This window comes from Leopardus geoffroyi, chromosome A3 (assembly GCF_018350155.1).
Source record: "Leopardus geoffroyi isolate Oge1 chromosome A3, O.geoffroyi_Oge1_pat1.0, whole genome shotgun sequence".
In the NCBI taxonomy this organism is placed as follows: Eukaryota; Metazoa; Chordata; class Mammalia; order Carnivora; family Felidae; genus Leopardus; species Leopardus geoffroyi.
In genome coordinates this window covers 74,517,662-74,542,182 of record NC_059336.1, presented here as the reverse complement: position 1 = coordinate 74,542,182, position 24,521 = coordinate 74,517,662, and the positions used below count along the sequence as shown (strand labels likewise).

The window sequence follows — 24,521 nt, the reverse complement described above, 5'->3', positions numbered from 1 at the left end:
AGGCACCCCTATATCTTTAAACAACTGTCTATGTTTTAACATTCAGTGAAAACATGATTTATTTTTTTTTTTTACTCCTTTTCATGTATTTGTCCAGAACTTTTCAATTTAGTGCAAAAGCAAAGGGGTTAAAAGAGTAACATAACATGCAAATATCAATTCACACTGAGCAAGTTTTTTCAAACAAGTTTTGCTAACCATGGGTGATGCTGAAAGAGCAGTTTGCCCTGAGAATTTCAAATGAGCAGCACCATCCTTGGCAGCCATAAAACTACATGAATATCATTTTATTGCCACATACTTGGAGTCATATATAAATAAAGTTTTAGAAATTATTTCTCTATGAGCTGTTACCTACCTATAAGACAACAGATATTCATCTATTCCAAAAGGAAGTTAAATGAACGGGAAATATATTATAACCCATCAATGTGTCACTTTGTTTCTACAACTTCATTGCATAGTCTCTGTGTAATCTTCCTCAAAGGCAATGGCTTTGGAAATCACTAGTTTGAGTTAAGAAAGGATTTTTAAATTTTTTTTAACATTTATTTATTTTTGAGAAACAGAGCATGAGCACGGGAGGGGCAGAGAGAGAGGGAGACAGAATCTGAAGCAGGCTCCAGGCTCTGAGCTGTCAGCACAGAACCCGATGTAGGACTCGAACCCACAAACCATGAGATCATGACCTGAGCCAAAGTCAGATGCTCAACCTACTGAGCCACTCAGAAGCCCCCAGATTTTTTTTTTAAATCATATACAACTTTCTAAAAGCCTCATTCTTCTAGGAAAAAAAAAAAAGTCTTTTGGGAACTGGCAAGTAAGAGAAAGCATCGATTGCCCAATTTGAAGGAATTTGTTTACTCAATTGAACTTTCAAAAAATTAAACATAGGGCATTTTGTTTAGCTGGTAATTATGCCATTACTAAAATCAGTCAGGATTTACAGGTATCATTACTAACTTGCTAAAGAAACTGAAACATCAAAAAATGAACCTGATACAAGGGCTTAATAAAGCTGATTATGGAGCCAAATCCAGGATGCAGCACCTAGCTTGTATTACATAAGGTATAACTGAGAGGCGAAAATACAACCAGGGTTTCCAAATGTCCCTGTTTACCCAAGACTATCTTGGTTTGACTACTGAAAGCCCCACAACCCAGCAAATGCCTCAGTCCTGAGCAAATGGGATGGTTGATCACCCTAGCACATCCTCAACAACCAAATCTCTTGCACCTCACTGCCAAGAGTAAGGAAATCCTAATGTTAAAGCCATTTTTTCAGGTTAAGGCATTGTTTGTCCAGTGAAATTGTTTTTTCAATTTGTTTTGAACTTTTAAAAACCAAACTTCACTGATTTTTAAGTACCTGAACAGAGTCTTTCTTTACAGTTGACAGGCTCCCACTTGCCAGTTTGTCAGTGAGCTGTTTTCCACATTGTTCTAGACTTTGCATGTGTGGAATACCTAGTCATTAGCACCTACATACTTAGATACATGTTATACCTTGGTGGCTCATCTTTCCACATTTCTACTGGGGAAAAACGTACCACACAGCCAAATTAAATACAATGCTTCAACTATAAAGTTTTGTTTGTCAAAATATTTTTTCTATTTTTAGCTGTATTTTAAATGATTCAATTTGATTTTGATCACTATTGTCTGTGATGCAGGAGCAACTAAAACACTAAAAAGAAAAAACTGTATTTTTTAAAAGCCTTTAAGAACAGAAAAAAACATGCTCAGGGTTTAAGAAGCTCTACGCTCTTGGGGATCACCTATTTTGCACATTTCTTCATAAACATAAGGATAACTAAAATACTATTTTGAAAAGGAAAGAAGTTATTATCTATACATCTACTTTTAAAAAAAGAGAAACTTGAGCTAACATGTACAGATTCTCAGATGCTAGGAACATCTTTCCTTGACTTCTTTCATTTGAAATTTAAATGATCGCATATCCAAAGGTGGATTTAGAAATTATAGTGTAATCAACTGTCTTAGCATACCTGACATTGTCATTACCAAAGAGCTTTCAAACACTACCTTTTTTTTTTTTTTTTTTTTGATCCTCACTAATGTCATTAGGGTTTCTCATTGCTTTGGTTAGTTTTGTGAGGAAATGTCTAATTTTTGTTATGTATAATTATACAGCCCAGTGAAGGACTTTGATCACAGAAAATAGATATTTTGCTAAAGGAAGACTATAATTGAGTAAATTATGATATTAACAGAAACGAATACTTCAAGCAGAAAATAAAATGGGTATTTAGTCTGCTTACTGCTTTTCATTGCGTTTAGTTGTTAATTGCCTTTGAGTATCTAAAAATTCTCTAAAGCCAGGCCGCCTGGGTGGCTCAGTCGGTTAAGTGTCTGACAGCTCAGGTCATGATCTCACACTCCGTGAGTTCAAGCCCCATGTCGGGCTCTGTGCTGACAGCTCAGAGCCTGGAGCCTGCTTCAGATTCTGTGTCTCCCTCTCTCTGCCCCTCCCCTGCTCATGCTCTGTCTCTCTCTGTCTCAAAAGTAAAAATAAAAACATTTAAAAAAATTAAAAAAATAAAAATTCTCTAAAGCCATATAAATGGATAGGAGTTGATTTTATGGTGATACCTTAATTACATTTTAAATAAGCTGATGCTGTGTGGATGGAAGTAATTGATTTTCTCCTGAAAAATCTAGTACAGTTTCATAATTTTACTTCTCCAAATACCATAACCACTGACTGTTCAGTTAACTTAAGACTATTTCTAGGGGCACCTTGGTGGCTCAGTTGGTTAAGCGTCTGACTCTTGATCCTGGCTCAGGTCATGATCTCACAGTTCATGGGATCAAGCCCCATGTGGAGCTCTGTGATGACAGCACGGAGCCTGCTTGGGATTCTCTCCCTCCCTCTCTGTCTCTGCCCCTCCCCTAATAAATGCATATTAGAAATTGGACTTATTTCTAATATACATTTGTGAACAGTGTATATATGTATCTGATTCATGCACACTCAAAAAGTGTCCTTAAAATTGGTTCATAAAAATTGTATGGCAGCTATTAGGTAAAGGGATGAAAGAAGTCAGTATGATCACACTTCTGCAGCAAAAGACTATGCTATGTAACTACCTAACTCTACGATTTCCACAATGTGGTCCCTAGACCAGAAGCATTAAGCATCATCCAATAATTTATTATAAATGCTCATTCCTGGGCCCCGTCAGACCTACTGGATCTGGGGATGGGGCTCGGCAACGTGTGTTTTAACAATCTCATGATTTTGATGTGTGCTCAAGTTTGAGAACCAATACCCTAACTTAATCTTAACATCAGGAAATTGCATTCAGCTCTAAAAATCAGAGGGCAGGGTCATAATACTTCACATGGAAAATGTGCAGTAGAAAAGAGAAACCATCAAAAATATATATTCTATTTCTAGGATATTATAATATGTCTCTTTTACTTCTCTTACCTTTATTACTGTCATCACCAGTACTCTAATTCCTAAACATGAGAGGTCATGAGTCTCATTAGTAGGGCATGAGAAAGGGAAAGGAGGCATCTAAAGAAAAGAAGAGACCTTGCATCTCTCTATAAAACCTGCAAATGTGAAATACTCTAATGGTCCTTAAATTGTCAGTAGGACCAGTAGGACCTTAAATTGTCAGCAGAAGCTCTAAGTTCTGCTTTGGCTGTGGTAATAATTGGTACTAAGAGATACTCATACCTCCTGTAGGCATAACCCTTATGCTCATGACACAAACTGGCAAGATGAGGTAATGCTCTTTGGAAGTTCAGTTCATGCAGACTCACAAAAGAGGAGGTTGACTCTGACTTTGGCTTTAAAAGCATCTTTCATTTCACCAAAGTGATAGGAGATCCTTCCAATAACAGAGGCCCAGCTGACATCTCATTCTATGTAGATTCTGTGTCTATCACCAGATAATAGAAGAATATTCACATAGTGTCTCTGTTCAATTCAAACTTGATCAAAGATTTACTTCTCATCAAAGATGAGATTCTTGTTAAAACTAGTTAACACTTAATCTGTGGAATGAATTTCCCTGTCCCCATAGCAGCAAAAAGAAGCAGATTAGAGTAGAATTGCAAGCTTCGGTAACTTCAGGAATGTGCACTGGTACTGTCTCATTCTTTCTTTCTCCAGCAGAAAGTCTCAAACTGTATTCTCTGAAATCAACAAGTTGCCCCATTTGTAAGGATTGCCTTTGCACTTGCTGAATTACTGGCACAATTCTATTCTTTGAAACCAACGAGTAAACAAAATTTGTCCCAAATGTGTTTGATTTTGCACGAATGTACAAATAAGTAATTCATGCCACATCTGAAATCCATTAGCATGCTTCTTTTTCCAGGAGGTAACTGCAAATTGCACACTCAAAAACAAAACTGATCAAGAAAACTGCATTCAAATACTGGCAGAAAACTACAGCTGTCATTGCAAGCATTTAGCCACAATTTCGGTCTTGTAGCTTGAACCTAAATGATTTGTAAACATTTAATAAAGATGAAGTGAAGAAATGACATGAAAAGAAGGCTGAGTAGCAAGATACTGGCAGCAGCATGGATAGCTTATTGCTGTCAATTTCATATGACCACAGATTCAGAGGAGGGAGAGACAGTGAATCAATGTTATGTAAATGTGTACTAAATAGACTAAAAAACTTGAGATTTGGGCAAAATCAATTTCTAAAACTTGAACTACTTTTCAAATAATTGTGCACCTGTACCAGTCAAGGGTAACCAGGCAATACCACAAGTGAAATTGATCAAACAGAACATAAACCCATTCAGTTCATGTTCAGTAAATTCAATCAAGTTTGAGAACCACTTTCTGTTGCAAGGCACTTTGATAGAATTGGAGTGGATGGAATGAGTAGTAATTGTCCTTGGGGAACTTGGCATCATCAACCCCTCAGTTACCAAAAAGTAACAAAAGAGGGGCACCTGGGTGGTTCAGTCAGTTAAGCGTCCGACTTCAACGTAGGTCATGATCTCATGGTTTGTGAGTTCAAGCCCTGCGTCCAGCTCTGTGCTGACAACTTAGAGCCTGGAGCCTGCTTCTGATCCAGTGTCTCCCTCTCTCTCTGTCTTTCCCCTGCTTGCACTCTGTGTCTCTCTCAAAAATAAATAAACATTAAAATTTTTTTTCAAGAAATTAAAATAAAAAAGCAATAAAAGAAACCAACAACAGCCCAGCAAAGTAACACATGGGACATCACAAGAAGTGCATAACAAACTGCCACAAGCAGAAGTAAAACTAGTGTGTGCTTTAGGCATCCTTCCAAGTTACTAAAATCCATATTTGGACATAAAAGGAAAACATGTCCCCAGAAATTTGGTCAAGAACAAAAGTCTGGTTCCTCCCTCAAATGGACCATTTAGAAAGGAATGGTGAGGGGAAGTGGAGAGGTATAAAGGGGAAATTAAAATCCAAACAGTAGAGGAAGTAACCATCATGTAGTCAAGCGGAACTGGTAAGAATCAGCATTGTGTCCATGTTCCTTCTACCTTAGAATGGTTTCCCAGGGGAGTCCTCCAGAAACACAGTGCTGCAGATGGGAACGTTAATGAGGAAAGGGGTGGGAGGTGGAGGGGAGGAAAACCCAATCAGAAAATACTCATGATACTGAGCCACTGCACAGCAAACATCTGTGACTGCTTCCATCCTCAGCAACTCTCCCCAACAAAATACTAGTAGGTTCCTCCAGCTCTGCCTAAATATCATCCCAAACTATGTCCTGTTTTACTTATTTTGAATAGACACTAAGCAAATGCTTTGTGTGTGTGTGTGTGTGTGTGTGTGTGTGTGTGTGTGTGTTTAATTGAATAAATTAATGGTTTCTAACCATCAGGGAGCTCAGGCTTATGGTTTACTCTGAGTTCTAAAACCATCCTTGTAAATGAACTATTAAGTACCATATGTATATGAGGTATATTTCCCAACTATGTATTTTATCAAATTTCTCATTAGTAATGGAGGGCTTAGATATCTTGTTCCCATTTTAAGCTTAAGCCACTTGAAAGGAGCTATAAAGTCTATTCTTTATATCCTGGATTGTCAGGTTTTCAATAAACATTGGTGAATAAACAGGTTTCTATTATTCCTAGATCAAGACTAGTAATTGGATATACCAAAAAAAAAATTTTTGTTTTTTGCTTTCTGGCAAGTCATTTAACTAGTGAATGCATCTTTGTATCAAATGTATAGTTCCTCAGAAATCTAATGGTGAATAGTGAAAATACAGTTGTTTGGGGGAAATATTATTTGTAATATTTGAAGTGATATAATCATAAGGCTAGAAAATAGGTAAACTCTCTGATACTGTGAACAAACTCAAGGCACTTGATAAAGCTCTCTAAAACAAGGGTAAGAAAAAAGGATCAGAGAAATCCGTCTTGGTTGTTTTCCTCAACTGCCAGCCAGAAATCCTTTTTTTGTTTTTTAATGTTTTTTTTTTTTTTGAGGGAGAGAGAGAGAGAGCATGAGTGTAGAGAGGAGCAGAGAGAGAGGGAGACACAGAATCTGAAGCAGACTCCAGGCTCTGAGTTGTCAGCACAGAGCCTGATGTAGGGCTTGAACCCACTAACTGCAAGATCATGACCTGAGCTGAAGTCAGATGCTTAAACGACTGAGCCACCCAGGCGCCCCAGAAATTATCTTTTTTTAAGTCAGTTTTGTTCAAGTGCTGAAGGGTAGAATCCAGGAAAGTCACTTAGTTGGATATAGGTGACTTAAAGACGTGTAGTTCTGAGCTGGCCCCAAGGTAGGAAGAGCTGATTTGCTTAAGAGGTGAGAAGAAAAGCCATGGATCCCAAGGACCCAGGAAGAAAGAACCCAGTTTATGGAGAGCCTCTTGGGAACTCATGACTAGCTTATACTTGAACTGTAGATGAAATAAGAGTGTGAACCAGAGACATGCATAAAAGCAGAGTGTATGGCTTCTATATATTTCCAGGTAAAACAAGAATCATGATGGGATACATGATAATGAAATAAGCCTTGCACCCTAAACAGCTAGGTGTGCTGCAAGGAATCTAATCCTACTCCCTTGAGTAGAGGTGTAGAACATGATCGAGAATGAGAAACAACTCAAGGGGCTGTATTCTGTGTCCTCGCTGGAGACCAGGTCTATCACAATCTGGATTCAAAGATTTTTTGTTCAGTGCTGATTAGTTAATTTCACTTGTGAAATATTTTGCAGCAAAGCTCTCTTGTCATACATATATTCACAAATGAGTATGCCTTTAAATTGTGGCTGAATTTTTTACTATTTAGTAAAAAACTTAAATATCTCAGTATTTTTAATTTACCAAAATTACGAAGAGCAGTATGTCTGTTTCTCAGAGTCTGCTGTTGAACCTTCAAACTATTGTTGAAGAGACTTCTTAGAGAATTAGTTCAACTCTAGTTATTCTCCTAAAATATAGGAGCAATTTAGATATCTGGCGTCATTTAACTTTACTAAATCCACCAATGAATTTTTTTCTAGTCACTGCTTTTTCATAATTTGAATGCCGAAGAGAGATTTTTGTGTAAGACGGTTTTCTCTACTTAGCCATGTTCTTTCCTGAGCAGTTTGTGATATCAGAAGATACCTCATCTTTAAAAAGAAGGACATTCTAGAAGACATTATTAAAAGACACCCTAGGAATCTGCCTATGCAGGCCCAGTGCCCCCTTTCTTGCCTAGATTGCATTTATTCCAGCTCACACACGTATATGCACACACACACACCAAGTTCACAGCCATTTATGGGCACATGCACAGACATATATGATGTACCATCATTTTGGTAGGAAATTTCATATCAAAATTAAGCTGATCAAAGCTGATAAAGCTTCTAAAATGATTCATTTACTCGCTCATTATTTCTATAAAATCAACCCTGGAAACTGCTTTCTAAATTCATGTGTTTACCTACCGCAGGAAAACAGGGCACCTTGGACAGCTACTGAATTATTTAATCAACAAGTAATTACGTTAGATGGAGTAGAGTCAGGGTCAACAAAATAGCAGTGAAAGCACTACAGTGTAGCCTCAAAGGCCCTGCTCTCTTACGCTTCTGAAGCGTCCTGGTCATCCTGCACATTTCTTTACTAATCTTTCTCACAGATTTACTGGGATTCCATCCTGACCCGCCTTTGCCTTCTACGATGGGCAACTGAATTTTTAACAAAATAAACTTTTTATGTAGACCATCATAGAATGGATTAAAAAATCACTTATCTGGACCTGACACTGAATCCCCAAGCCCTTTTATTCTTCAGACTTTGGCAAATTATATGGTCAGGAGGTAGCCTGGAATAAAACTCCACTCAACAAGCAAACCAGAAAATTCCAGTAATTCATGATTAAGTAAACTTCCCAGTAAAAGCTGTAGGCCCTTTTTGTAAAAATAGTTCATGACCTGGCATATCAGAAGAACCCTAATCCAGGGAGGTAGCCAGAGGGGGGGGGGCGGTGGGGAATCCTCCCACACAAGCTGGTAAAGATGCAGGGCTTTGTTCTGAACTTCAATTGCATGACCTCCCTTCTTCGGTGATTGAAAAAATAAATAAATAAATAGTTAATGATAAAAAAAAGAAGCTAAATGAAAGAAGGAAACTTAATCATCGTGCGATTTACACAGCTAATGACAGTTCTGAAATAGAAGGAAAGATTATTTGGCGACTACCTCATTCAATAAAAAAAGTTAAATAACAAAACCATTGTAAATTAGAGTTCAACTCTAAGTAAACTAAAAAATCTTCTCATTGATTTTTCAATTTAAGCAGAAAAATGGATTGTGTAACCATACCAGAGCCATAGTTTCCAATAAACCAAGCTGTCACAGATAGTTAATACCCCAAATAGACCATCAGAATATTGCTCTATTAGAAGATCTTGACCTATTTAGTTGTCATTGTAAAAACCTGGCCACAAACAATATTAGGGTTCTAATAGAAAGTTTTAAAGAATTATTGGAAAATCTGGTTATATCAGGAGTAGGCAGAACTACACATTACCAAAAGTGTGAATCTATTACAAAGTGCTTTTACCTGTATTTTTCTTCGAAAAAATACACTTTCTGGTCTAATATTAAATAGGGAACAGTTTATAGAGACACAAGAAAATAAGGAAGACCTCTAAAAGGAAGAGTACATGAATTATTTGATTAAGTATGAGTAGTGTTTTGAATTTTCTCAAGCTTAAAAAATCAAATAAAGGTCCTGTTAAGTGGGTAAAACTACCTGCTAGCAAAGGGCCTGCCTGTTACTCAGTGTAGATCTCAGGTTAGAAAAAGAAGAATCCGTGTAGATTCAAGTTCAGACCACATCTTTGCACTTGATTTGGAGAGCTACATTTACAAATTATTCTAACAGATGACACATCACTGGTATGTAAATTCTACGACCCAGCAGGAAAAAAAAACACCACTTTCCCTTCAAGAAGAAATAATTTCTTTTCTTTGTTACAGTTAGGGGAACCTCTTATCCACAAAGTTCACAACTGAGTAAATCAGTTGCCAATAATTCATGACTGAAGTATTGCTTTCTCTTTGATTGATTTTAAATGTATATACCAAATATTATTGGGATGAAATGGCAATACCTGTTATAGGACTTCTCTGGCTCCTCTGCTAAGTGACTCAACTAACAATGACACTCTCCCCCAACACCACCTACCATCACCACTTATCAGTATGAAAATCACTCATCTAGGAAAAAAGCAAAACCTGCAATGAACACCTATTCAGGTAGAGGCCAGGACCATAGTCACACATTGGTGGAGAGAAAAAGCAAGATAGAGCAAACAGGTGAGTCATATCCTTCTCTTCCAGGAGTCTCCTCTTACCCTGGATGACAGGAGAAGCTGTAAGAAGACTGAGGGGCAGGGAAAAAAAAATAAGAGAGATGTAGAATGGAACATCTACATCTGGAAGAGAGATGTAGAGAGAGAAAGAGAGAGAAAGGAGAGCAAGATAGGAACATTAAGGACAATGAGCAAGTGTAGACTATACTAATCAAAAATAGGTTCTACTGAAGTATCTCATAAAATAGTATTACAGTTACCAACTTCCCACTTATGTTCATACATATAAATGCATATTTTCCTCAAAGAAGAAACTGATGAAGGAAAAAAGGAAAGATGGCCCTGAATAAATCAGGTTTACTGTTTTTTTGTTTTTTTATAAAATTGGCTAGGGGAGTTTTAAATTTGGAATTCAATTGTCTAATGTTTTTTGAGAATCTTCTATATGCTATGTGTGATAGACCAGTGCTTCTCAAATTGTAATGAAATATGAATTACCTGGAGATCCTATTAAAATGAAGATACTGATTCAGTAGGTCTAGGATGAGACCCGAGATCTCACATTTCTACAAAGTCCCCAGATTTTGTTGATATATAACAGAGCGTGTCTTCCAGTAGTTGACAATTTGTGCTTCCCGCCAGGAAGCAGATATATCTAGTGATTCTTCATCCTCTACTTGCTGCCTTTAGCAAAATGTGGTATAATGTGGATAATTTGCATGTGGTGAGTTGTTTTTTGTTTTCAGAAAGATATTTTTCTCCTCTGGTTAGTACTCAGTTTCTCCAATGCAAATTCCGTTGTAACAGCTACAGCTGTAATACATAGATATTTTCTTTGCTTACTAATTAATAGAATTTTCTCCTGCAGTAGAATGTTTTTATGCTTGAATGCTCAGGAGGATCCCAGAAAGTAGTCTTTGGCAGCCAAGAGTGGCAGAAATCCCATGAAACTCAGCAAAAGACAAAGGTTCCCATCTGGGTCTTCCCCTAAGTGACTCAGACTGTGTTAAACCAGTTAACCTCTCTGGGCCTCAGTCTTCTCAGATGTTAAAGTTAAAAGAGTTGTCCTTTCCAGCTCTTATTGAAAATAATTTTTAAAAATGAGAGAAAGTAAGAGAGAGGTAAAAAGAATGCACTTTGTCTAGGTTATAAGCTTTACAAGGGTGGTAGCTATATGGCTTTTGATTGATACATGCCTGGTATGTAAAGTGGTTCTATTGATAGGAGTTCTTCTTTGCCTTTCAGATGGTATTTTTATCAGGAAAACATACTGGAGCAAGTTAAAATCTGCCCAGGGAAGAATGCAGGTGCCTTCTGTGACTATAATAGCATTAATGACTCAGAAACAAAAAGCCAGACAGTTCTAATGACGTGAAGCTTTATTGACAAAACAGTTCACACCTTGTACTGGTTGTTTGTTAAAAGTCAGGACCAAATCACTGAAGCTTTAAAAGCTAGATCACTGCAGTCTTTTCTCCAGGCACTGACAGGGGTAATTATTGTGGTTCATGGCACAGCCCAGGACTCCCATTTCAATTCTAGCATAGAAAGGAGTTGTTTTTACTTTGGTGCACAGTAAATATACTTTTTGCATGTATTAATATAAACTGCTTTAAAATGTAAAGGTGCCAACACTAAATGTTAAAGGCTCTGTATTATCTTCTTGATTTTGAATTAAGATTTCCTGCCTTCCTAAGTACCTTTCAGCAAAGAACAACCTGTTCATTTCACATTTTGGGATTGTTTTTAGCCTCAGACTCAAACCAGATTTACAACCAAAATAACTAGTCCTTACTCAGCTTGTTTTATTATCCATCACACAGAAACCATAAGGAAATCTATGCCCTAGTTATCTGTTGCCAGATAACAAATAACCCTAAAACTTAATGGTTTCAACAACACTTACTATCTCACATTTTTCCTGGGTCAGGAATTGAGGTGTGGCTTAGCTGGGTCCCCTGGTTTTGGGTCTTTCACTAAGCTACAGCCATCTCTAGATTTGACTAGGAAAGACCCTCTCCCTAGCTCCTTCCCCAGTGGTTGTTGGCAGGATTCATTTCCTGCCTCTATTCCTCATGGGTTCTTCCTCCTTCAACTCTTTGCTGCATGTGCCTCTCCATGGAGCATCTTACAACATTGCAGCCTTCTTCATCAGAGTTAGCAAGTGAGGGGGCAAGAGAAAGTGCCAGCAAGAGAGAGAATGCTACTAAGACTGAAGTCACAGGCTTTTGTAACTTAATCATGGAAGTGACAACCCATCACTTTTGCCATGTTCTGTTCACTAGAAACCAGTCACAAGATCCAGTCCACTTTCAACGGCATAAATGCCAGAAGTCTGGAATCATTGGGAGCCATGTCACTAGCTGCCTACCACAATGTGTAATTAAAATTCCCCCCTCATTGATTCCAGCCAAACTTTTAGAGTTACATCTAGAATTATGAATAGTTTCAAAAAGCAAAATATGAATTAAAAAGCAAAATGCACCCACCTCCACAGCAGTGCAAGAGACTGTATGACTCATTCAGATATAGAGTCTGACAGGTGTGGTTGAAATAGGCAAAGTACTATCCATAAGAACCTCACTCTTCTGACAGCTCCTTTTGAATGAATGGGCCTTTCTCTCCTTCATGGACTTGTAATTTCTAAAATCCTACCAATCCTGCCCAAAACTACTCCTAAGTAATTATGACCATATCCCTTGATTTGAAAACTTTGTAATTAAAATCTCCTTTAATCTACTCTACAAATAAACAATAGCCTTGAAACAAAAACTTTGTGAGCAAACACAAGAACTACCTTTATTCTTGCAGATTAGCATAAGTCTACATGCCTGTTACATAAAATAAATTTAATAAACTTCCTTTTTGCTTCATGTTAACTTTTGTCCTAGACATCTGTGATATTTGTGTGTTTGGTAGGGAATTGTGGAAAATGTTCTCCATCTCTCCCATAGAAATCTCTGTTTAACCATGTTTAAACATGTTTATACCTTTTGCCTCAAAAGTGTACTAGGAGACATGGGAAATATAACCTAAGGTTACAGTAAATAGGTTATGTAAGATTTAAAAATTCAGAAGCCATAAAATGTAACATGGACTTTCTTGGGATTCTAAGGAGTAGGTATCTTGATAAGGAGGCAGGATAGTGGCTTGTTTTTCAATAAGAAGACAATAATGAAGTGCACTCTGAAGGAAAAAAAAGGGAAAAGATACATAAGCAAAAACAGAAAAATCAATGAAGGTGGAAACCAAAAAATGGAACAATGTACAGAGGAAATTGTAAAATCAGATGGTGACATGGGTCGAAAGCCACCAGCCACATCCAAACTCTCCTAAAAGAATGTTCTAGTAGCTAAATTGTGAATTAGCCAGATGGAAAGGATAGATAAAAGGCTAATACGGCTATTAAAAGGAGTAATTAAAATCCAAAGGAAGTGTTTTATTTTCCTTAAAATGAATATGAACCAAATGTTGTTAAATTGCTTTTTAAAGTGCATTAAACAGCTCTGTGTGGAGTTCAGTACCTTTTCTCTTTGGTTCACTTTCCCCAGAATTAGTTTCCAGATTTTCCCTGGTGTCTCTGATGCCAATAATAAAAATCTCTTTGGGCCTGTTGAGTAGGTACTAGATAGAGTACAATCCTAGGTACTAGGATATCCTAGGTACTAGGAAACCAGTTAGAGGCCAACCTCTGGCCTCAGGCCTGAAGCATGCTGGGGAAGTGGGTCTGGTTCATGAAGCAGTCAGTGAGAGCTTGGGCAGTCTTCAAGGGGGCTCCCAGTCAGATGTGGTTCCCCTTACTGTGAAATCCAGAAAGGGGAAAAAAAGTATTATGCTCATAAGATTTCCTCATATTCAGCCATCCATTTGCTAATACATTCTCTTGACATAAGTAGCCTACTAAATTCCTCTTTCCTCATCACTAACTCTAAAATGACAGCTTAAGGATTATCCTTTCTGCCATTTACCATGAAACATAGCTCCAAACCAGTTTGTTGTAGGTTTCTGAGCTTAACCACATAGCTCACATTGAGTGGATAATCAATCATTCTATGACTAAATCCATCTGGAACAAATTTGAAGAAGTGGTCATGTAGGGTTTTTTTTTTTTTAAATTAAACTGAAACCAGAGTTGATTTCTTTTTTCAAAGATTTAAAAGAAAAAAAATTATAAAACTCAACAATGACTTCCCCCACCCCAGAACTCATGCATGCTCTCTGAGTAAGATTGGTTCTGTCCTGCCCCCATTTTGCATTTCATTTAACTTTTCAGAGAGATAGTCCTTGAGTGCTTTGGAGGAGAATCCCTTTTCAGAGAATGAGGTCACATTCCCTCCTTGGATGGAAGGAAAAGGAGACATTTTGTGGCCAGGTTGTCGCCATAACTTCATGCTGATCTTAGATTCCCAAACACAATCTTAAATTCTCAACTGAGTGATTATGGAACTAAAAAAGTCTGTTTCTAGCCATTCTTGCTGGATCCACTACTTTTTACCCTGTAGGCATAAAAGGATAATTTAAATATCATGAACCTTGGCTTTAAAGAACTCCACCTTTACCTGGCTAGACCCCAAATTGTTAATGTAAATTTAAAATATATTTTCTCATGTACACCCTGAAATATGCACCATTCATGCATTCATTTGTTCAGCTTTTAGTCGTTTATTCTCCAATTCATGTATCGATGTGTTCAGTTTATATGTATTCAAACTGTACTAGATGCCTAAACATACCACCTTACTTGCAAGGACTTTTCAGGCTAGCTGAAGAGGTAAAGTAAGGTCCAATTTTTTAAAAATTAGATGACACAAATAATTCAGCTTAACGATTCAGGTCAACAAAACATTAGTTGAGAGCCTCATTCCCCATGTAGTCAATGGTAAAAGCAGTGGTAGAGTCCAGAGGAGGAATTGGTTGCTGCAAACAGAGGCCATAATGGGCTTTTTGGAGGTAGTGGATGTAATCAGAGTCACGAAGGATGAACTGGATATAAATAATCCTGAGAAGAGAAGGGGCAGGCTTTGCTGGGTGGATGTCCTGTATACAGAATAACGGTGACAATATCATGTCACTGTTTGGGGTGAGGGAAAGGGGGGCTGTTGTGGGGGCTACAGGAAACAAGATAGGAAAAGTCACTGAATCATTGGAGGACAGTTTATATGAACCCTGAATTCTTGGTTAAGCCATTCAGATTTAGTAATGTCGTAACTAGTAAAAGATTTTGAGCAAAGAATGACATAATGAAAACACTGCCTCCAGACAGTTGTAGGATGAGGAGGAAAAATAAATATACACATATGGTTAAATACGTTAAATCATCTTAATAGGACTGGGATGGATCTGACTTCTTGTAAAGTGAGTGAGTTCCTCAAAAAAGAATTGCATTAATTTTCAAGTACTGTGCATATAATAACAATGCTAATACGAAACATAAAAAGAGTTTGATCCACAAGGACTATTTTCAGGATCACAGTAATTTGTTTAAAACTATTTCTAACAGACACATTCATTATTTTTGCATGTAAGTGATGACTCAAATCTTGAGTCAAAGATGACTCTAACTAAGTAGGGTAAATGGTTTATAATATTGTTTGGCAACATATTTATTCATAAGTATTACAAAGGTAAACATCAAATTGTAAATTAATAATATTTTGGTATAATTTCAGCTCTTACACCCCATGAAATAACCAGTTAGAAGCTAAACAAGCCCTTAAATGATCTCCTGAACAATCAGCCTTTCGACCTCATGTTCACATCCATTAAACTGTAGAATGTTCATTAGTCATAATATATGGCTGAAGGAATACAGAGTAAGTCTCTAACCATAAACTATGTCTGAACATAGACCTTTAATAGTAGTCTCTTATTTCTAATATGGTTAAGGCTGTGATGCTGTGAAATGCAATGAATATAACCTAAGCAGAGTCATGCTCTGATTATAACAAGGTTTTCGCAATTACAGGAAATTATGGCAAGAGGTAATTATCCATAGGCCCACTTTCCTCTATATGCCCCCTATCATCCATTTTGCATGTAAGCATGAACCAAGAAATAATCTGGTTATATACAGAGGAGAGCAAAAGTTCTCCTGGTATGGCTAGGGGAAATGCATTTCCTAGTTAAAAATTATCTTCATTAAATATAAGAATTTAAATGGAATACAAAAAAAGAAGGGGCTGTTTGGGAGTGGGAGTAAGGCTGGACTGCTAAGCTAATAAAGCAAGAACTTAAGAACATAAGACTATAGGGGCGCCTGGGTGGCGCAGTCGGTTAAGCGTCCGACTTCAGCCAGGTCACGATCTCGCGGTCCGTGAGTTCGAGCCCCGCGTCGGGCTCTGGGCTGATGGCTCAGAGCCTGGAGCCTGTTTCCGATTCTGTGTCTCCCTCTCTCTCTGCCCCTCCCCTGTTCATGCTCTGTCTCTCTCTGTCCCAAAAATAAATAAACGTTGAAAAAAAAATTAAAAAAAAAAAGAACATAAGACTATATAGTTTACCTTATGAAATAATCCAAAGGAGTCTTAACTAGATTTAGATCTCCCTTCACTAAGTCGTGATAGTGTGTGTGGGTGTGTGTGTGCGCGCGCGCATGTGTGTGTTTAAGACCTACCCAACAGCTAGAACTTTGCAAAGGTAAAACACCTATTTTGTCTGTTTATTGATCTGTTTAAGCTTCCATTCTAAAACACTTCATAAGCAATAGTCACGCCCGTGCTTCTCCTTTACAAGAGTGGTGTCTTCTGGAGATTATGTATTAGTTGTCTAGATTTACTTTATTCTTTTACATTTGATTTGGGAATAATATGGGGAAAGAAAGTTTTAACATTTGCTTTGATAATTACAGTTTGGGAGATAGCACAAGACCACAGACTCACTATCCTATAACTGTAAGATGATTCAACAAGCTTGAGTTGAGTAACTATTGTGTGCAGAGCACACAATACAAAGATGCTGAGAATACAAAGATAAAAGCTTATATTGCCTGCCTACCCTCAAAAGTTCACCATCTATGAGGAAGTGGACAGCATTGACAACGTGGCATTTTGAGTCGCATTTTAAAGACTTCCCAGAGAAGGTGACATCAGGCTTCAGTCTAAGGAAGTTGTGGGCATTAGCCTTTAACAATTTGGAGAAAGAGAAGGGGGGAAAGGAGAAAGAATGTTCCATGCAGAGGGAAGAGCACTTGCTAAGGTCAGAAGTAAAAGGCAAAAGAAGGGGACAGGTGTTCTGTATGATTCAGTGTGCAGCACATGACTGTAGGTAAGGATCAAATCATGAAGGGCCTTGCACGGCACATTAAAAAGTTTAGATTTCATCCTGAAGATGGTGGAAAAGGACATAGTGAGTTTTCCTCTGCACCAAGTGAAAGATGTCCTGTACAAATATGGGACTACTGCAAACCCAAAGGAAGTCTGCTTGCTTCGCTCACAGAGGAGATAAACACATCATTTACTTTTAAAACATTTCTGAATCCTAACTTTGTTGACTCAGATAATTTCATTGTAAGTAATCAGGACTCGTTCTAGTCTCCATTTATAACAGTGCTATAAGGGCAAATTAAGTATGGATTTCATTCTAAAAATAGCACAGCTCAAATTTTTAATGAAATGCAATGCAATAGGGAAAATAGCTCAAGAAACAGCTAAAAACATCAGCATTAAAAATCCACTCAGCAGTTAGTGCGTTGTTCCAGGCCATTATGATTTTATCCATCCAGAATATAACTGTAACTCGTAAAGGATTTTTACTACTTGGGATTTATTCCATCTTAAAGCTTGTACTAAAACTTATTGGAAGACTAATTTGAAAGTAAAATTTAACTCAGCCTTTGCAGAAGCTACAAGAAGTTCTATACATTCACCTTATTTGGCAGGGAATCCCTTAGTCTTGTGAAAGAAAAAAATAATGTTGTAACAATTGTATAAATACTATGGAAGCATTGAGTGTTATTTATTGTGTTTCGCCACGTTGTAATATAACGGTGCTAGAATTTATGCATCAAATCCAATGGAAAGCTCAGTTGGTACCTTCAACAAATTGGGGCCATAAAATTTATATGGGCCACTGATGTGTACCTCGGGTTATCCAGCACCTGGTTTCCTAATAAAGAATGCCAGCATTCGGTAGTCAGAGCACAAATTGTTTAGGACCCTGAACCAGACAAAGGGGCATGCTTTTACCCTTAAGAAGGCTCTGGTTAAGGAGGAGGTTGGGAGCAACTATTTAAGACCTCTCAAGGCAGTTGACTTTCTAGAGATAGCAAGTTTGCTGCTGCTGTTCTTTCTTAACGAGGATACAGCTGTCCCAAAGTCAACTGGACAAGCTGCTTTCTGTAGTGATCTTACATTGACCCAAAGTAATCTGGGAAAAGAAGCATAAAGAAGGTGGGCACGAGCTGGACCTTGAAAAGAAATCTATCCTTTTAAAGTACAGGGGCTGGGGAGAGGCTCATGAGGGGCAAAGTCAGACAGACAGCAACATGTGTCTTACACATGGCAGTATGTAGCCTGGCTGATGATCATATAAGAATGCATTGATAAGTTGGAATTTAAGGAAAAGACTTTTTTTTATATTAAACCACCTGTTATGTTGCAGTGAGGTGCAAGCTAATCATACAGGACCTTCTGCATTTTATCAACATCTACATGAGTAATGATGAGACTAGTTGCAGGTGTTGGAGTTCTGGGGGCCTGGACAGCAGCCCACCTTCACTGAGGAGATAAAGATGGCAGGGGCACCCTGCTGAGCTCCCAATTGGTGCACTGGAGGGTCACAGTGCTGGGCCAGGAAAACAGCCCTCCCAAACCATTGGTGAAGCAGCAGTGCCCAATGCCTACAAACCAGGAAGAGATGTCCTAACACTAGTTTGGATGTGACAGCAGTCAGAGCTCTCAAGTTAAAAGAATAGTCTGTTGCGGCACCTCGTGTCTCAGTTGGTTAAGCATCAGCTCTTGATTTTGGCTTAGGTCATTATCTCACGGTTGTGGGTTTGAGCCCCTTGTCAGGCTCTGTGCTGACAGTGCAGAGACTACTTGGGATTCTCTCTCTCCCTCCCTCTCTCTCTGCTTCCCCCCTGCTCACGCGCTCTCTCTCTCTCAAAATAAATAAACTTAAAAAGAATGGTCTGACTGATCAGGGTGAAATTGAGAAAGGGCAAATACAAAATTGAATGTTTAAAGAGCAAGAAAGAGTCAGAGGTGGAAGATAGAGAAAGATAGTATAAGAAGATGATGGAAAGAAGTCAGCCTAGCCACCTGCCGGTTTGTCACACTATAACCATATGCACAGTGTTTTTCTTCAAGCGTGAAATTCTTTCATTTTTTTCCTGTTAATTTTCTCAGTTAAACCCTTGATATCAAAACAAGAGTCTGTCATATTCACATACATAATTTACCTACGACTATAATGAAAGCATTGGGAAGAGGTCATTTAGTGTTTGAAGGAAACCAAAATTAATCTTCCTAAAGACTATTTTTAATATGCCACGGTCTTACCATATTACTAGCATTGCATTTACAACAACAACAACAACAACAACAACAAATGGCTCAAAATCAAACTTTCCTGTATGATGTGATTGAATGGATGCTTCATCAACTGCAAATTATGCAGATCACCATTATGTTTTGGGGAGACTCCTCATGTGAAAAGTCAGATGTCAATGTTTTCATCTTAGAGTCTAACTCTGAGCCTTGTCCTTATGAATAAACAACCAGAAATACTTGTCCTGACTTTACATGCAGTTGTTTCCACTACACTTGAAAATATTCCCCATCTGTTCTTTGGTTCTGATTTGTAACTTCAGCACTGTCTTGAAAGATGATGACCATAATATCCTCAACTTAGCCAATATAATAAAAATTGCTGCTGAAATTTACATTTTCATAGCTTTTTCATAGTTGGAACTTGTTCACACAAAAGTTCTTTCTCAGAGTAACATATAGGTTCTAATTAGAGCTCTAATTAAAGCTATGTTTGCTAAGTAGCCTTTATAAACATTAATACTCCATTGCTGTGAAGCAATTAACTGTCCTTTGGTATCACAAAATAATACTAGATTTCTTTTTGTTTTGCCATATCTCCTTTGTTTAAATGCAGTTTCCCCAATGAGAAAAACTTTAAGAAAGGCTGATTTTGCCTATTCTCATATCCATTCATCTGGACTATGCCAAAGGAAGGGAAGTCATTCAATGCTGTGGTCATTCTCCTGACTGGATTTCAGTCATGACAGACCACATTCAAAATAGGACACTGAGCAAGGAAACAAGGATAGGATATGTAATTATAGACAAGTGCATAGAAAATTACATTAAAAGCCCTGACTTTCTGCAGTTTTTTGCTTCCTTCCATCTGTAGACAACAGAGGTGCCAACCTGATGTACACTGACTTATAGTCATCTCACAATGTTAAATACAATTTATTGAACACTTAGTGTCAACCAGGTACCATTTGCAGGAGAGGGGGTGTTATTTCAATTAGTACTCACAATACCATTATGAAATGGGTATTATCCCTCCTTGACAGATGTGGCAGTGAAACTTGGAAAGGTTAAATAACTTTCCCTGAATACACACCTAAAATGTGGTATTTCTTGAATTTGAACTGAGACCTTCTCGATGCTAAGACCTGTGATCTTACCCACTCTTGTGTCTCAGTCATATTTCATATCATTCTGTCAGTGAGTTCCATAAGAAAAAAAATTTATTCTAGGGTTCTCAGACTTTCTAAAAAGATCAACAAGTCCTCCCATAAACTCTAATTCTTGGTATAATAAATTCTTGGTATAATTTGGTTAGAAAAAAGCTAGCACAAGCAACAAAAAAAATCTCAAATATAATAACCTACGATTTAAAAATATTGTGCAGTGAGAAAATAGTATGATTGTTGTAACTCTGGAAGCCCTGAAACAGATCCCTGGCTGATAGGTCCTTATACCTATCTGGCAGCCTCACAATCATCCACATTAACCACATACATGCCTGAAGCCAAAGATTTCCATTTTGAGGTTTCCATAAACAAATTATTACATTTCTAGGGAAAAATAATTCCAGGCTAATTTCAAAATTAACAATATGAACTGTTCAATTTTTCCATTTTCTTCTAAAATGAAAACTTGGAATATGATAGACTCTATGGATGTGCTCCATGCAGTAACCATTTTGAGTATATATATATATATACTAAGATCTAAGAACACAGTCTTTCTTTTTTCTTCTGTGTTGATTCATGCCAAGAAATTCCCTTAAAGACTTAGTTTGGCATCTACCTTTAACATATCGACTGTATAACTGGCAAAGGTCCATCTCCCTTTGTACTCTACAGACATAGAAACCGTGTATGGGGCGTGTTTCCCCATGAGATTTTTTTTCAGAGTTTTTGCTGCCAAACAAGCATTAAGCAACTCTAAATTCCTGAAAGTATGTAACTTTACAGGTACACAGTAGTGCATTTAAACATGGAGGAGCACTTTCTGTTCATCCCACTCTGCTAACAGAGCCATTTAATCCTGAAAGATGAGTCCACTTTTAGATGCTCCTTTTATACTATAGATCAGAATCCACTGCTGAAAAATGAAGAAGAAGGGAAGAAGAAATAGAGACCTATGATCATGGTTCATCAAAAAGCAAGAGCATGTTATTCAGGTTTCCCAGGATCCAATATTTTAAGTTAGAGAGGGCAGAAGAAAGAAGAGTTGGAAAATGAGTATTTTTTACAACAGCATTCAGGAATTCGGTAAAGTAGGCTTTACTTTTGGATTTTTAAAACTGAAAGAGATCTCCATCTCTCAGAACAGATCTCTGTCTCTAAGATCTCAGAACATACAGTCCATGAATTTGCGTGTCATCCTTACGCAGGGACCATGCTAATCTTCTCTGTATTGTCCCAATTTTAGTATATGTGCTGCCGAAGCAAGCACAGAGAATACATAGTCCAAATATAATTTTGCCTCCGATGGAAATGTAAGGTAAAATGCTTCAAACTCATTTAAAAGTCCAAAGACTATTTAATATGCTAGCTTGAGAAGTCTTTAGGATTGAAACACTCACAGGGTCAGTAGTTATATTGAACAGTATTTTCTTTAGTTTCCTATTGCCTTTAGGTACTCCTTGAACTAATACTCAGGAGTTACTTGAATGCTGTTACCTCACAACACTGAACGTGTTTTAACACAGACAGGAGGGGATATCCCACATCCTGTGTATGTCAAACACAATTTATCAGCAACTTAAATTCAAATATGCATGATAATTCATGAATAACTTGGGGAAAATGGCAACTGTAGTATCAATTTGGAACAAGACCAAAAAGTCAAGTCTCACTTGGTTTAACAGTATATGAAAGATTTGGACACAAGCTGATAGTTGTTCAAATTTAACATTTTGATCACTGAATAATCTTATGCCTTAATATGATGAAGGTTGCAGAGCGTTCCTTCCTGAAAAATAATTCATACAGGACAAAAAAATACTAAGTCTAGATTTTAACTCCTACATTGCTCAAGGAAGAGGAATAAAATAACCACTTAAGATGAGATCTTTCCTTGCTATACTTTATCATAGAGCAAGGTTTTCAGATGGTAGGGGATAAATTATGAAAGTATAGAAGTAAACATTACAACTCTACAGAGATATATGTACGTGCATCATGTGTCAAATGAGACAACGCATAGACGTTGAATTTTGTTGAACCCTCACAACTTTCTACATTAGGGTTCCTGCAGCATCTGTTTTTTGATTTTTTGATTAACATTTTCAAACTCAAAGTTGAATGTGTGATACAATGAACATTCAACACCTGCCATCAGATTCAGATTCAGAAATTGTTAACATTCTGCCATATTTTCATGCAGTGCCTTCACATCGTTTTTAAACACAGATGACCTGTCAAATCCCCACCACCACTGAGATCCACATTACATCATTTGCATATTTCCAGGGACGGGAACCTCATTACTTATTAATATATTAAAATGTCCAATGACCATAGTTTTTTTTTTCTTACCCTGAACTGAAATCTGCCTTCCTTGGGGCCCCAGGGTGGCTCAGTCAGTTAAGCGTCTGACTTGGGCTCAGGTTATGATCTCGTGTTCGTGGGTTCAAGCCCTGGATCAGACTCTGTGCTGACAGCTCAGAGCCTGGAGCCTGCTTTGGATTCTGTGTGTCTCTCTCTGCCCTCCCCTGCTCTCTCTCTCCCTCCCTCCCTCTCTCTCTCTCTCTCTCTCAAAAATAAACATTTAAAAAAAAAATCTGCCTTCCTTGAATTTCTACCCTTGTGTTCTAGTTCTGCCTTTGGAAAGACATGGTCAAGATTTTTCCCTTTTTCTCTAAGTGGCCCTTCAAAACCCTAAAGTTCACTTTATAACAGACCATCTCAGATACAAATTCTATTTGTGTTTTCTTCTCATGTAAATTGAGTGCAGTGGGTAAAAAGATAAGGAGATGTAAGGAAGGAAGGAGGGGCTATAGGCCTTCTTAAGGGCCCACAAGATTTCATATGTGATATTTTCATTTTCATTCAGTTTGACATAGTCTCAAATTTCAATTTTATCTTCTTTAAACCATGAGATCTTTGGAAGTGTGTGTCTTCTTTTCCAAAAGAAGGAGATTTTTCTGGTTTTGTTGTCATCAATGTTGTTTCTATCAGATTTGCATTGTAGTGAAGGAATAAAATCTGTATATTGTAATTTTTGAAATGTATTTTGACTTGCCTTAAGGCTAGCATATGATCATTTTCTTTTAACATTCTCTCAGTGCTTGAATAGATTATGTATTTTATGTAGCCTTCTATGTATATCAAGTAGTTCAAAGTTTTTAATCGTGTTATTCATATTTTCTATTCATTTCTGAAAATGTATGTTTATTTGTTTAGTTACTAAGAGAAATATGTTAAAATCTCTTAGTGTAATTGTGTGTATTCATTTTCCCTTTAGTTTTACCTATTTTTGCTTTATCTATATGGAGGCTCTGTGATTAAATGCACTTCTATCCTGAATTTCTACATTTTCCTGGTAAACTAAAACTTTTTTTCACTACATAGTATTATTTTTTATTGTCTAGTAATCTTTTTTTTCCTTAAAGTCAGCTTTGTCTGATATTGATATTGCAAAGCCAACTTTCTTTTGATTAGTGTTTGCATGGTATTTTTTCATCTTTTTTTCTTTAACTTGTGTCCTTATATTTAAATTGTTTCTCTTGGGGCATCTGGGTGGCTCAGTCTGTTGAACGTCTAACTCTTGATTTCACCTCTGGTCATGATCCCAGGGTTGTGGGATCGAACCCCACATCAGGCTCCAAGCTGGCGTGGAGCCAGCTTGGGATATTCTGTCTTTCTGTCTCTCTCTCCCTCTGCTCCTCTCCCCCACTCACTCTCTCTCTCCCTCTCTCTCAAATTAAAAACAAATTTTTTCTCTTAAAACAGAATTTTTAGGTTTTTTTTTCTTTGTAATGAACATGAGCATTTAATCTACTTAATATAACAATTGCTCTGATTCGGTTTAAACTACCATTTTACTATTTGCCTTCTATTTGTCCTGCACATTTTAGTTTCCTTTTCTTTCTTTTCTTGCCTTCTCATTTTGTATTATGGCATTTCTCCCCGATTAGATTTGTAGTTTTATGCTATTTTACTGTTCCTTTAGTGTTTTCCCTAGGGATTACTTTGATATGCATCCTTGATTTATCAAAGTCTAAAATAAATTAGTAGTTTTACTTCTTCCCAGACAAT

General features: G+C 37.4%; 1 protein-coding gene and 1 non-coding gene across 3 annotated transcripts in view; one reads left to right on the top strand and one right to left on the bottom strand.

Annotated features, from left to right (window-relative positions):
• EFEMP1 (EGF containing fibulin extracellular matrix protein 1) overlaps nucleotides 1–24,521 on the top strand; it is a 59,726-nt gene that overhangs the window by 9,490 nt on the left and 25,715 nt on the right. The gene's annotated exons all lie outside the window — the stretch shown is intronic.
• Nucleotides 21,611–21,714, bottom strand: LOC123581832. The gene has a single exon (XR_006704044.1). It is a non-coding gene; the product is annotated as a U6 spliceosomal RNA (small nuclear RNA).